Source organism: Larus michahellis, chromosome 1, assembly GCF_964199755.1.
Source record: "Larus michahellis chromosome 1, bLarMic1.1, whole genome shotgun sequence".
Classification (NCBI taxonomy): domain Eukaryota; kingdom Metazoa; phylum Chordata; class Aves; order Charadriiformes; family Laridae; genus Larus; species Larus michahellis.
Genome location: NC_133896.1, coordinates 59,692,615 through 59,708,120, shown reverse-complemented (window position 1 = coordinate 59,708,120; position 15,506 = coordinate 59,692,615). Strand labels below are relative to the sequence as shown.

At 44.9% G+C, this 15,506-nt stretch overlaps 1 long non-coding RNA gene across 1 annotated transcript; it reads left to right on the top strand.

The window, feature by feature from the left end:
* The first annotated feature begins 30 nt into the window (after window positions 1-30).
* Window positions 31-11,298, top strand: LOC141737768 (uncharacterized). The gene is made up of 3 exons (XR_012585239.1): window positions 31-108; window positions 496-567; window positions 11,235-11,298. It is a non-coding gene; the product is annotated as an uncharacterized LOC141737768 (long non-coding RNA).
* The last annotated feature ends 4,208 nt before the right edge of the window (window positions 11,299-15,506 follow it).

The window sequence follows — 15,506 nt, the reverse complement described above, 5'->3', positions numbered from 1 at the left end:
AAATGTATCATTGCCAAGCACATGGCTGAGGTGGGACCTAACTTCCTTGGAGTATCCTATCCCAGGATCTGTTTAGGGAAAGCATTGTGTCTACCAGAACATCTTAATGTAAGTAAGACCAAAGTTAGCAAAGCTGAGGAAATTTTTGGGACCCTGCTCTGTTTTTCAGTAATTGCATTATTTTTTTAATTTACGTCTCAGTTGGGTTGAGAAAAGCGAAGCTTAAGTTTCACTTTCTTCTGCAGAGCTTCTGGTTAATTTAAGGTTCCTATCTGCATCCTTTAGCACAGCGCTGTAACTGTTAGAAGCAGCAAGTGCTCTGAGGGAATCCTTGGCATTGGGGTTTACTTTTCTAAGGGAATATACGTGTAGAAGAAACACTTTTATTGCTTAAAGAAAAGGATCTTAAGCTGCTGACTTCCCTCAATTTTTTTGTGTTGACCTTACTGCGTTTCATTTATACTAGTGCCTCATCTCAAGCAATGAATCTTCTAGCTTTCAGGAGCTGGGCAGTCTCTTTTGGCGTTCCTGATAGACTCCTTGATAACCACGGATACTATATAAAATGTGAGTACTTGGAGATACTGTCTTTCTGTGATTGTGCATTTTTAACCCAAGAACAGAAAAGGCTTCCTGCATTTACATTTTGCTATCACATAAAAGCCCAGCCACAAAGGCACAGAAAAATCAACACTAAAAAAAACACCACAGGCTTGCTTTTTCCTTTGTATAAATACTCTGACTTAACATCAGCTGAGATCTGAACCCATGTGGGAAACCTGAGAAGCTGTATCGAAGCGTCAGGAATAGGTTTTCCTATATTAATACCTTGTAAAAAGAGGAAGAAACTGTACTTTAGAAGGAAGAAAAATTGCATGGCTCTGTATATGTGAATGATGGATCTATTACGCTTGCACAATTTCACTAAAGATTCTCCTGGCAAGAAAAATGCTCTGGGAAAGTATCCCTAAAAAATCCAACGCTGCCAGTAGTGTCAGCCATGCAAACACCACCTCTGTGTATGTCACTGTATGTAAACCCAGGGAGCTAAATGTTTAACTGAATATTTCTGCTATCCCCTTCTCACCCTGAGAGCTGTTTGCATTAGCAAACAAAGTCTAATGTTTGTGTACACAGTCACCCACTCTGTCTCCCTTCATCATCTAGCTTTTATTCTGGAGAATTAATCTCTTCAGTGATGCTCAGCTGCTGTAATCGCTCCACCAAGGGATCCTGCCTCTCAAAAGAGAGCTGTACCAGTGGGGCCAGAAGATAAAAGCTGGGTCTGTGCACTTTAATTGACACCAAAAGTTCCTCTAATAAAAAGGAAGAGGCGCTGCCGCAGTCTCTCTGTGACTGGAAGAGACACGGATGAGAACAGAAAGCAGGGCTCATTCACTCTGAAAGTTAACCTGGGTAGAATGAGAATTGCCTTTACAGGAGAGAAAAAAAGATGCAATCAAGCACTTAGCATTCACACTGTGCTGGTGAGCAGAGAAGTCCACAGTGGCTCTTGCAGGTGGGTACTGTGTTTGTTCCTGGGGGTGAAGCTGTGGCATGGAGGTGAGAGGTTCCTTCAAGGTTGGAGAAATTCTGGATTACAAATGGGGAGAGAAAGGGCATTTTGTGATGCCACGGTCGTAGGTCTGTCCCCTGGAGCCCTATCTGTGGTACTGAGAAATCTGTAAGACATTGATTGAAGCTCCAGCAATTTTCTCCCCTCTCTGGCTGGTAAGTGAGTACTATTGTTAAAGTAGACTCTTTCCAGCCATCCTCCTCGTTGCTCCTACAAACCACAATAGTAAAAGTGGCAGGAAGTGCCTTCCTCCGCCTTTGAGTTACTAGGAAGCTTTATCCATTCCCTGGAATTACTTTTCAGTCTTTTTTTGCCTATAAATTATTTTCCTTGACATCAGAGGGAGACACTTCACTGGGGCTGCAGTGTGCACCATGTATAGTGTTGTGCTCAAATGTTATGGTGATGGGTCATATTTTAAGACTCGGTGGATAGAAGGAGAAGGCTATATATGTGTGTGTGTATATATATATATGTAAGAAAACCTGCAGAATATGTCAGCTGTTCCTAGCTGAGTTAGGGCCGTTTGTGGAGGAGTGCTTCTCTGCTGCAGGATCATGCACTTTGTGCTGATGGACATGGGGTGTAGGTGGTGGTGGTGGGCCATTCATCAGATTTTGCTAGGAAAGACTCACCTTGATGTGGCTGGCCATGAACAGATGATGAACTTGGCACAGGGATGTTCATGCAACCATCAGGAGGCAAACCATGAAGAGGAAAAAGCAGTCATTTGAGGGTGGTGCCCAACATGGGTCTGTGTCTGCACAGCCTTTGACACTGGCTCCCTCCAGTCTGGTTTTGGGGATGCTGCAGGTGATGGGGACCAGCCCGATGGCAGCTCAGGATGTGGTAAGAGCAGTGCCATCTCTAGGTGAGAAACCCACCAAGGCAAAGTCCCTGTGGGCACAAGCACAGTTGTTTTTACATGACAGGGGCCTGGTGGGGTGACAGAGTGCTGGGGGAGTCAGCAAGGCGACCACGTGTGTCTGGCAGTGGAAAGCCAGCTCTTCTGGAGCTGGGGAGTTTTGCCACCAGTTTCAGTGGGTCTGGGATTTTGGTGCTGGTGCTATTGCACAAAGGAGGACGCTCCTGTCCTACATGAGCTTAGTTGCTCTTTGGAGACGGGTGTCCTACCCCAGTTTGGAGTAAAAATTTGGGGACTGTAGATAGACAAAGCACAGAGCCGTGGTGAAACAGAGCTCTGTTCTTCCATCTTTACACAAACAAAAGTCCCATTGAAAGCAGTAAGACATTGAGCCCTCTGAAAAATATATATATAAATACATATAAAAATTTGATGTATTACAGTTTCAGCTCTACGTTTTCCCTTGTTTTTAATTTTCTCTGTAGAGTTCAAATACAGAGTGTTCCTTCACAGCTTATTTTCAAAGCCTTTTTTTGACTTTCATATTTAGACTTATTTAAGGCCTTTAGATTCTTCTCCCAGCTGCAGAAGGCAAAGACAGAGAGAGACAGAAAAGTCAAAGACTCTTACAACACTGGAACCTTTAGAGAGTATCCTTGAAATATAGAAAAAAAAACCCATGATAAATAATGCTTCAATTTTTTAAAGGAAATTATCTTTTTGAGTGAAGCCTTTTCCCATCTTAAGAGTATGAAATAGTTAAAGTGTGTGCATGCCCAATTATGCTTTGTCTTTACAAAGCATAGAGACAAGTATTGAGACTTTTTTCTCACTTTTGCTCCTATTTTATCTTTCTTGCATTACCAGCCAGGCCCTGCTTCCTGAGCAGGTGCCCTTGGAAAGGAGAAATGCCTGAGCTTATGCCAGAATCACTGTCCTGGTTCTTTGGCAAAACCAGGTTTCTGATATGTACAGCACATGCCGTACCCAGGCAGGTGACTATCTCGGGGCTTTTGTCCAGCAAAGGTGGGTGTTGCTCTCTGAGGTTTTGTTTCCATCCTTCCCTGTAGCTGGTGTGGCTGCTTCTCTTTTTTTTTTTTTTGCTTGTTGTTGTGAGAAAACAGCGAGGTTTGTGTCTTCAAGCAGGTTTGTGCTGACACAAGAAGTGTGTGTTCAGGTGCCTCTCGGATGCCTGAGTGTCCCTGGGTGATTGAAACTCTTGTTAATGGGGCTGCAGTCCTGGTGTCAGACCACCTCTTTGCAGGTCTGAGGAGCCCACGGTCCCTGGACCCGCTTGTCAAGCGTAGCTGGCAGAGGCAGGTGCAGATGCAGCAGCTAGTGCAGCAGTTTTGGGACTCTACTTTGAGATCTGAGATGAGGGGAGCTCCTGGGAGCCCTTTGAGAACTGTGAGGTGTGGGGTGAGGACAGCAACCAGGGGCCATGACCACCAGTGAGCTCTGGCAGCCTTGAATTCATCTCCCCTCTGTAACCTATATTGCTGTAAAATGCTGATTCACTGAAACTCTTTGCAGACATTTGCCTGTTTCAGTAACCCTTTGCTTCAGAGTGACCGGTGGTGAGAGCACTGCGCCCTGTCCAACCCCCACACCCAGGCAAAGCCTTTTCTCGCTCTCCCAAATGCCTCAAGAACCTTGGATGGGCCTGACCTTGTCCTGGGTGGGGATAGGCAGTGTCTGAAACTACACTTCCTCCCCCATCCCCCTTCCTCAGAAAGCAAAGTTTTATTTCTTTAATTTTTCAAGAAATAGAGTAAGCTAGAGAACGAAAGTGAGAATTTCTGAATTGCAAAACTTGATTCATTGTATCACATTTCCCCTGTACTGGTGTTCCTCCTCCAAAAGCCTCTTTCTCCGTAGCTCTTCAGAGGATTTGTTATATTAATATGGCTGTCTGTCCTGGATTTGGAAGCTCAGCTAGAGAAGAAGGCAGGGAAAGAGGCCACATTTGCCCAGGGTGGACACAAAGCTGGCTGGTGCTGGGGCCACCCAGCCTTACGGGGTGGACTCTCTCCTGAAATGCTTTTCTCAAACGCCGGCAGGTCTGTCCACTAGCTCTGGTAGGAGCAGCTGTGTTCACTTTTTCAGGAGTAAGGCAAGCTGCTGGCAACCTCAGGAGGTGTCTCTTAAAGATCGAGGCGGGGGAAGGGGGTGGGGGGTGGCGGGTATCAGTGAGACAACCTAGGGAGCATGGAAGGCCATCCTGCACGGCTGGCTCTGATGCTGGTTGTTTGCAACCCCTCCTCAACTTGGATTACAGGGAGGTTTTCTTCCCATGGAGGAAGCTCCTCTAGCTGAAGCTGAGGAGGACAGCTTTCCACTTGGAAAGCTTGGAACATCCCAAGGAGCTATCTGGGGCCTCCTGCCAGCAGCTGCGTAGCTTCCAGGTCATACACGGGTGACTTTATTGGGTGTCTCTCCTAGAGCTTGGGGCCACTGCCAGGGATGCTGTGTTTGTAATACAGCAGGGGAGGGTGATGAGTTAATTTCTTCCTCATTTATTTTCTCTGGATGAAGCATTTATTCATGCAGTGTAATTAGTGGGGGTGTGTGCAGGTGTCTGCCATCTGGATCACACCCAATTAAGTCAGGAGACTAAAAAACGGTCTGGGAGGCTTACAGAGAATGTGAGAGGGAAGAGGGCGCTGGCTGAGAATTGTGCCCCAAAAATAGTCCCCAATGCCACCCAGCTCGTGGGCAGCCATCCCCTCAAAGGGGCTTTGGGGTATGGGGACATGCCGTTACAACAGCAGTTTAACACTCTGCATGGGGAGAGGCAGTGGAAGGAGACAAAGGGTGCTGGGCACCACAGAAGAGTGGAAGAGTTTGCCCCTGCTCATGGAATGGACACCTTTTCCAGCCCCCCTGCATCAAGGCAGTGGGACTTGGTTGCTTGTCACCACCATTAAATTTTGATCCCACTGGCCAAGTCCATCAGAGTTTGAGAGAAACTCAAAAGTCTCAAAGTTCTCATATATTCTCATCTGATTTATGAAGAGGCCTTTTAAATCAAGGAGGTGGGCCCAGACAGGGGCCCACGAAGGGGACCATGCTCATACCTCTGTCCAGACGATGCTGATCCAGCATCTTGCCCATGCGTATGTCACCAGAAGTAGAGGGTAGGAGCTGGTTATTGCTGGGATAGTGAGGATTGCTGAAGAACAGAAGATGCAAACCTGTAGAAACACAGGCTCCATTAATTTCACTGTTTTGTAAATGAGGGTGGGGAAGAAGGGGGAAGAGCAGTCATTACTAGGATGCTTGTGATTACTAGGACAAATCCATTAGAGCTATGAAATTAATATGCTTAAGTGTGCTAAGTCTCTGGATGTTCTTATTCAGAAGTTACTTTTTTTACTATGAGATCTTTTGCTAGATTGTTAAAAAAATAATTAGAGGAGCCCAGCTAGAGCTCAGGGTAGCTGACCATGTGAATAGGACTGTACGTGAGCAGGAGCTCATCAGGAAAAAGCTGAAGAAGTAGAAGGAAAATCTCAGACAGGTCAAAAGAAAGCATTTCCAGAGCCCAGGAAGGGAGAGAAGCTGAATGTTCTGTGTATGAAATACATCTCTCCAGCTAGATTTTTCAGTGATTACTCTGAAGGGGCTGTTGTGACTTTATTTCTTAAGCATGTCAGAGAGGCTCTTCTAAGATAGTACTTATATTTCCACTCCCTTTTGTGACAGTTGCAGATTCTCAGCAATGTGTGTTATGAAGTCTTGTTCTCAAGTGCATTTAAAAGAAAAAGGAATGTAGAGCCACACTTAGACATCTTTTCTATGGGGACTTGATAGATTTTCTGCATATGTTATACAACTCTCAGCATCTCCTGAGCAGCTCAGGTATTTTCTATTTAAAAAAGGCACAAACCCACTTCCTAAATCTGAGTTTGAGACATGCCATTGAAGGGGTCAATAAAATGTTCTTTAAACAAGTAAGCATGTCCTGCTCCTGCAAACGGAGCCCATTGAGCTATGCTATGCCTAGACTGTAGGCTGCAGTGCGGGGTAGGGAACCCGTTTGGCCTTTTTTTGAGGTGGGTACTAAGGTGCCCGCTCACAAGAGCGTGATGGTTCCAGCAGGATGAATGAGTGGCTGCTGGGCTCTGTGCTCGGGCAGGAAGGCTGTTACTGGAGCTCCAGCTAGCTCATTTACAGCTGTGAGCCGCAACGTGAACTAACAGATACGCAGTGGCTTTAAAATGGAGGGAAGATCTGAGCTGTAATTTTCCACCAGGGATACAGGTCTTTTCTGAAGTCGAGATCATTCATAATCATTGATGCAGCAGCACATGGGGGCTCCATTTGAAATTGGGCTCCCTCAGGTGCCCAGTAATGAGTCTCACAGTCTCATATTAAAGGCACTGTTTGCCTTGAGAAACTTCTCCCATAAATATATAAGGCAAAGGATGAGTGTGGGGGGAAGGAAGGGCCTGTCACGTAGCTGGTGAGCCTGGGTGCTGGAGGCAGGGTTAGCAGCAGGGATCTCCCGAGTCCCAGCCCGATGTTTCCACTAGTGTTTCCCTCCAGCAGAGCCCCCCATCTTGCTGTGGTTCAAACAGCAGTGGCAAAGGCAGGAGTGCTTGCTCAGCCCTTTGCTGGTGGAAAGTTGTTCTTTCTGCAGCGCTTCAGTGCTCAGGCAGAAGGGGCCGACTTACTAATTGGAGAACTTTGCTTTTGCTGACGAATGCGCCTTGGGAGCTGCTCAGCTGATGGCGCTTGCTTCTCTCAATCAGTCCAAAGCAACATAAGATACCATGCCAAACTTTGCCAAAACATTGCACGATTGCCAGGCGTTATAATTAGAAATAATAAGGCCCTGGAGGGCTTTTTCTGCCTGCAGCACAGCATGCTGCGGAAGACAGTGGTATCCAGGCCAGGTCCACATTCAGGGCACCGCTATGCTGCCGGTACGGCTGAAGTTAGTCCTTGAGTGTAATGCTGTGCAGGCAATGACACTGCTGTAGGGCTGCACAGGCTGGGAAATAGGCAGTGAATGCAGTCGGCTGTGTAGGTGCTGCCTGTGCTGCACTGGATTTCGTATCTTTCTGTAATGCCTGATGTCAGACTAGACACATTTTGGTGAGTGAAAATAATGCCTGTAGGAAACATTGCGGACAATCCCAAAGGATTGAAAGCAGCAGCCCATGTAAGGCAGAGCAAACCTGTCATGTTGGGAAAAGCTGTTTTGATATAAGACCTTTTGGTGTTTCTGGTCCCATATGCAGCAAGCCTGTGGCTCCCCTGGTCTCTCGTTTACTGGCTGAGCACGTGCTGTTATGTGCCGCCATTGTGACTGCTGGCAGAGCTCTTGTCGACTTTGATAAATGTCATATTGAAACCTGACTGCCATTCTTCCATGCTCTTTCATGGTAAAAAGGTGTGATTTTCAATTCTTAGCCATCTTTCTGTATCCACACAGGAAAAAAAAAAAAAAGAAAAAAAGATCTGGGAGCTGATTGTCCACAACTCCTGTAACAAATTACAAGTCTTACTCCTGTATAAAGTATAGGAAACTCCCACAGTAAAAGTGCTGTAAAACAGACTACAGTCAGAGTCCCTTGTGCCTTACTTGATAAGTGATGGTCTGGAAAAACCCCTCTGAGCCCATCTACTGCCTCTCGGAATAGGGATTTAAATGGAGCTCATGAAAATGTCTCTTTTGTGCTTTCAGTTTCCAGCTGTTGCTCTTTGTCATGCCATCTCAACCTCCTCGCCTATTTGTTTCACCTTTCTTTCATACCCGTATGTCTGAAATTGTTTGGGCAATTAGCTATTTGTTGTCACCTTTAGCCCATTTTCTTAAAATTGGGAATGTTAGATACTTGCAAGTACTCATGCGTTGCTCCTTGTCATTCTTTCCTTGCTCTGATGGCATTTCTTAGATCTGTCTCACAATAAGACCCATCTGCTTTGTAATACTGGAATAGAGCTAATAAGCAGTATGATTTTTATCCAAACTATAGTATGCCATGATTATTTATTTTTACCCCTCCTACTGTATTTTTGAGTTAATAGTCACGATGCTATAGTTATAATTGAGTTCTAGTTTGTACATAAGGCTAGGGTTCATAAGCTATTTGTATGAACAATACAATTTGTCCTCTACAAACTTTACAACACTTACTGAGTAGAAATAGGACCTTTTTTTTTTTTTTTTGAGAATTTGCAGGTGTATGCTTTAATTAGCTTGGAGTTAAAATTAGTTATATGTTTGTCCCTTTAAGAAAGCTAATACCTGTGTCAAATCTTTCACTGAGTACTCTTGATATCAGAGTAGCACAGATACCTTACACTCTTCATATAATAAAAATAAAATCTTGGGTCCATGTGACACTGAAAAATATTAGGTTGTAAATAACCTAGTTATAAAAAAATTGCATTAAATTGCTATAATTATAGTGGGTTAAAATACAGTCAGGTCAGCAGCTTAGATAGGTGAGGCTATTTGTGACGTCAAAACTAAGTCACCTTCCACTGTCCCTCCTGTACAGCTAATTGGTGTGACATGATTCAAACATCTGTAACGAGGAAAATATATGAGCGAGCAGGGACCCGTGCACCCAGGCTACGTGAGAGATTACGTGAGGCAGCCCTGTTGCTCTGGGAAGGTTTGTGGCTGTACGCTGACATGTGCATTGGTACCCCAGAGCCAGGGACGCAGCAGCAGGGGCTGAGCAAAGTATTAGGTGCCTGAGGAGGGGTGTCCCAAACACCTGAATGGAGGGTTTGCAAGACAGCTGTCACATCATGCAGAGGCAGGGCCATGGGTGGGGAGTTGGGTACCCAACAGCCTGCCAGAGGCAATTCTGCTTCAGGTTTGTAGCTTGTGGCTGGTATTGTGTTGGGCTTTTCTTGTCGGTCATACCTGAAGGTGCTTTCCTGGACTATGCAAGAGTTGGGCTCTGTTTTAACCTCTACCTCTGAGCAGCTGAATCCCCATCTCCCACTTCCAAGATGGGACTCTTCCTTACCCTGTTGAAGGCTAATCCTCCAGACAAACTTGCTTTGCTTTATGCAAATACTGCCATATTCCCCATGGCCCACAAGAAAAAAAAACTCAAGTTCTTAGTCTGCGGATTAAGATGCTCTTCCATCCAAAGCAGAGGGGTGGGGTTGTTAATTTCAGTCCCTGTCCCTGCAGATGGTTACATATTTCATATTGAATATTCACAGAAAGAAGGGCTGGAGGCCTGTTTCTGCACTCTCACTGGCCTGGGGAATGAGAGTTTTCCATGCCAAGGGGTGCAGCTTCAAGAGGTGATGGGCGAGCTCAGCCTGCTGGGATGGTGTGTGCTCAGCTCCCAGGGGCTGGGGATGGCATTGAGACCAGCCCCATCCAGCAAGGGTGTCCTCTGAAGGACAGCAGTGTCAGGTGAAAAGGGAAAGGCATTGCTGCTTTTGCAGTGGAGTCCACACGGCCTTCCCTTGATGCCCAAGTGCTGCCAGAGGTGAATGCACAAACTGTTGCTCTAGGTGATTGGTCTGAAATGTAAAAAGATTGGTAAAATTAGTTTGTAAGACAAATTAATTTTGACCTTTAAAATGGTGGGTTGAAATCAGCAGCAAAAAAGCAAGGGTTGCCAGAGACTGATGTTGATTGGATAAAATCATCACAAGATAAATGAGGAATGATTTGGAGAGCCCATGCGATGCCTAGGCCAGAGATCACATTGTCGTGTGGAGATGCTGCTAACCAGAAAGCTGGTGGCTCGGTACCAATGGGTCACTTGCTGTATCATTGAGCTACTCTGGTTTGCGTTGTCTGCGTGTTGTCATTGTAGCCCTCAGGTGAGCTACTGTGTGTGTAAAATCATAATACTGTTAACAACAATAGTTGAGATATTGCTTTATGTGACAAAGGATGCATAACTCAATGATCCTTGTGTAGGTCATCATCTGACCCAATCATAGGTCTTGCTGTGTAAATTGATCCATAAGTCCCAGAGCTTTAGATGCTGCATGAAAAGATTTATTCTTGAGAAACATCCCAATCCTGCAGCATGAGGAGGTGCCCAGCATGGCTGTGTGTGGAGGTGACCTTAACTTCGGGAGCAGGGATGCTGACCTTGCTGTGGCCAGGGAGGGAGAGGACCTCTGCTGTAGGCAGCACTAGAAGGCACGGTGGCCTTCTCTTCCCTGCCTTGTCTATAGTGGCTGTGTGAACTTATTCAAATGGTTTTCCCAGTTAAACTGAAAACTAAGAATTAATATCAATAATAATAATAGTCTAGAAGCATTGTAATTCCTTCTCCTGCTCTTCCTGAAAGGTAGGAGTCTTGACAGCCATGTTTACCTCAAAGCATTCAGATTTCTTTTTGCTCCCCAGTAAAAAAGTGCACAGCCAGCCACGTCTCTGTCCTGGCATGACAGCACAATGAGAAAATTGTATCTTTAAATACCAACTTAATCTAATCTGGGACAAAAACAATAAAAGGCTTTAATTATAATTGCACGGTGCCTGCAGGCTGTCACCAGAGGGCAGAGACAAGGTTGTTCATTGCCACGTGTGGTTAGTTTAGAAATTAAATCCCCTTTTCAGAAAGGCAATAGATTCTGCTCTCACTGTGTCCTTTCCAAATATTTCAGCTCTGTAACCAGATAGCTCATTTCATCAGCATCTGTCAGAGACTTTTGCTTGCTTCTGTCAAGCTATGTACAAAGGGGCAAGGAGAAATGTCTTTATAATACTATATATGCCTGACTTTGTAACATCACAGCTTACATGAAATACTAGCTCTAAATATAAACACGAGGCTAACTTTTCCTTCACAGGGATTTATCCACTGTTTTGTACGTGTAGTGCGCACACTCTGTGGATGCATCCCACCCTGAGTACCCACAGCAAGAACGGGGTGAGTCTAGTGGGAATGCATCTTTGGTTAGAAACTGCTCTCATACGGTACGTGTGGGAAACCGTGCTGTGGTTTCAACTTAGAAGAATAAAGGTTTTAAAGCCCAGAGCAGTAAGGTACAATTTGTACGCCGCTTACCCTACGTAGGGAAAGCAGATTCTGAGAACTCCTCTATTTTCCACTTCCTAAGTTGGAAAGACAGCAAGGGTTTTGAGGGAGTCAGTGGCAGCCTATGAATTCATTTTTGTTCTGGTGAACATCGTGAGGTTTTTGGCAGCAGGAAACCAGTTTGGTCTTAGACACTGAGGCAAGGCACATCAACCTTGAGAAACTCCACCCTGGCAGAGCGCTGGCAGCAACTGGTAGTCATTGACTTGAAGTAGCTCTGTCAGCATTTCCCCTTGAGGACTAGTGCATGGAAAACCCTAGTACAAGGGGAATGGGCAGAAGTGCCACAGGCTGACTCTTTTAAAGGGAAATGCCCTTCACCAAGGAACAGGCACTCTCTGGAGCAAGAGGCAGAAGTAGGAGACTGGGAGTCCCTGAGTTTCCTGCAAATACCACGGACCTGATGGCAGCGTGGGTAGCTGGGGGGAAGAAAGTTGTGCTTAGCTGTTTGCTCTTTCATGGCTGCATGACTCCTTGCTGTAATCTATAAATGTCTTGGTTTTGTTTAGGAAGAGGTTTTCTTAAAGTCTTTGCAATCCTCCCTGGTTGTTTCCTGGATATTTAAACTGCCTACAAACATCTGAGGGCTTTGCACCTTGGGGAGGCTGAAAGCCCTGCATCAGATGATGCCAGGCAGGAAACACACGTGAGAGATCAGGATTACGTGCAGGAGCTGAAGGATGCTCATAGCCTTGGAAGGAACAAGGGAGGCTGACTCCTAAGGGCAGCATGGGAGTAAAGAGGAATGCATGAACCCTTGAGCAGAGATTAAGTAAATATAATTTATTGTACTTTTTGTCTTAGCATATAATGAAACACTCAGCTCTGCATGTTTCCCTGTCTGAAGAGGGAAAAACGATTGGAGAAATCCATAGGTTGGGAAGGATTTGTCCTCTGTCTGAGCTCCAGGGGTACAGTGACGCAGAAAGATGCTGGATGCTGTTTGCGGTGTACTAGGTTTGCAGTATTCCCAGATCTTAAATTACATTGTTTTGCACAATGAAAACAAAGAAGTTAAACTGAAATTGCAGTGTCCTAAATGTGACATGGAGATCTCACAGGATGCTAAGTGGATACTCCGTAAGCAGATTCAGCATCGCTGATGTCAGCCATGTTGTTACAGATGTGTGATCAGCATTTTTTGCCATTGAGTTTCTTCTTGCTCCCAGCTCTGGCAGGTTTGGCGACTAGCGAACGCGTGAGGAAGGACAGAAGCTCAGTGCATGCAGAAGTTTGGCTTTGCACTGCAGCAAAAAAGAGCAAGGGAGCTGTGGCTCTTTCAGCATGTCTGGTTTTAAGGAGAAACTGCTGCAGGATGCTCTGAGGACTTGAGAAGAAACAGCATTACATATGCTCTTGCAATTCAGGTACTGACGTTTTCCTCTCCATCCTCTCCCCACACTGCTGCTGGCCACGGCGTTAATGCCATCACTGGGGGATGTGGTTTACCATGGACCAGCTTCCAGACAACTCCATGGAGTTACTCCTGAAGCAAGATGCAGAAGCTGGGTCTTGCTCTCTGTTTCCGTCTATCACGTTGCTCGTGTGGTGAGGGATCGGATACTTATGCAAAGTTTCTGATCTTTACTTTGTGGTCAAGAATAGAATAAAAGATATGGGGAAGCAGACTTGCTCTTTCACCCATCCCTTTTTTGGTCTCTTAAGTAGTTAATCAAAATCCAATCTCTCCCCACCTTGCACCAGGGTATCTTATTCTTTAGTTAGAAAAATATTTATACACTAGCTCAGGCAATAGAACAAGGGAAGGGGATAGAGGCTTGTCGAAGCATGTTACAAATATATTGTAGGGTAATATTATTTTGTCCTACCACCTAATGTTTGGACTCTACCTTTATCATTTTTACATTTTAAACCTTAAATTTTTGTAAGGTAGTCAGACTATAACACTCTGATCACACTTACATGCCTGTAATTTTAGTTTAGTTTCATGGTCATGATATTGAATCTGAAGCGGAGGCAAGATAGTTTGATTGCAGTAACGATTCATTTCCACGCTCAGCGGGGCTTGCATTGTTTCTCAGCGCATCTTTCATTCTGAATGTCTAATGCTTAGATTTTGGATTATTGTAATGTCTGTATGTTTTTACCCCCAAATGCTGTTTTGGACTGTCTCCCTTCAACAATACCTTGGCACAGCTTTGGTTTGGGAAAAGCTATGTTACACAGAACAGTGCTGCCAGGCTGCGTAATGAGCTGCAAGGAGACTGAAAAATGCTGCTCGTTTTTCTCTGAGGTTTCCACTTTGTTGCTTAATTTAGTAGAACTGAGCCCAGTTTTTCACCTCATGATTATGGAGGCTGAATTTCTGACCTGACTTGCTTTTCCCACTCTCTCAGGACACCTGGAGCTTCCAGAAAGTCCCTGTCTTCAAAGGTGGATCCAGAGCAGACGGCTGTTGCCAGTGAAGTTGGTTTGTGCCATGTACCACCAAACAGCCCGGTTTGGTATCTATAAATGATCTGTTGGGTCTGCTGTTCATCACTTCAGTGTGATGGCTTAACTGGAGTTAAGCCTTCACTGAGCAAGTGAAGAAGGAAACACTTTTAATCAGAAGCAGGAATCGCTGGGCCAGCTTGCCAAATCAGATTAGGAGCAGTTTATATGACCATTGTAAGGATTTATCATAGAGTGCCTGGACATGAGAGACATCAGTGCATAAACAAGATATCCCCTGATTTTTTAATTATTTTGGCCTGCAGCAGTGAGAAGCATTTGAAAGGCCAGATCCTTTGTAGTGTTGAATGTCCTCAACTCCAGTTGCACCCCTTGAAATCCCACATGCTCGGCGGCTTCCCAGGAGTTGCATCTCGTAACAGCCCCATGCTGCCCTCCCTCCCAGTGAGCAGCCACTACCACCTCAAGGATGGAAATTAAAGGAGCAACCTGACTCCATCAAGAACTGCAAGATGTTCCTTGTATGTTAAATTACTTCGTATTCAAGATTTCTACATAGCTGTGCTGCCACTTACAGAAACATGTTTTCACAGCTTAAATGCATTAACCTCTAATGGACCTCAGGTCTTTATGTAGGATTTGATGTGTCTTCAGGAGATCTTCGGGACCTGCCCAGGAATCTATGTGAACTAAGCACCAACAGGAAGAAAAAAAGCTACTCCTGGAAATTAAAAAATAACTGAATTTAGATCAAACACTTGAAAAGTCTGGCTTTTGCCCTAAAAGGTTAATCACTATTTGGAGTTTTTTGCCGTGGGGGATTCCTTGTGTAATATTCAAAGGCAAGATCAAAACCCAACATTGTCTTTTGAGTGCCAGTGTCACGCCTGGATAAAAACAAGCTAGATCAGCCCTAATGATATTTGCTCCCAGACATGCTGCTGAATCTCTGGCTATGTTTGGGATAGGAAGGAATTTCCTCATGTGGTGAGTTGGCAAAGCCTTGGGGTTTGTCTTGTTCTCGTGCATTGCTCAAGGACCATTTTTTGGAGTCTTATTACACATTCTTTGACTTTCTGCAGCCTTGTGATCAGAGCTGAACATTCGGCTTTCCCCATCACTGGGCCGTTTTGTTGCTTAACATTTCCTCAGCTTTACCAAACAGGTGTGGATGCATCTGATTTTTCTGCATTATAAATATACCCTAGTAATCGCAAAAATAATCCCACCTGGAAATAAGATGCAGGGAAAGGACGAGGGTAAAGGGAATAATTAGCTGCTCAGTCAGCCGCAGCCTTCCACTCCATTCTCTAGAAAACAAATGGACTGCAAGATGCTCCAGTGTGCAGAAGTATGGTGTACAGCACATATTGTATCAGGGCAGCACTACATTTAAGGAGGAACTTCTCTGCTTTCATGTTCCATTATCAGGCCTAGTATGAAATGAAGAAAGTAATTGCTAAACCTCACAGTTAATGACAAAATTCCTTTATCATTCCCTTGCTGTTAGGTTTATGAAAATGGCCTGTAGGTCTGATAGATACTTAGAGCACAGTCAATTACTCTTGTTCCTTCAGGCATGTTACTTCCAGGTCTTTATGAACAGCCC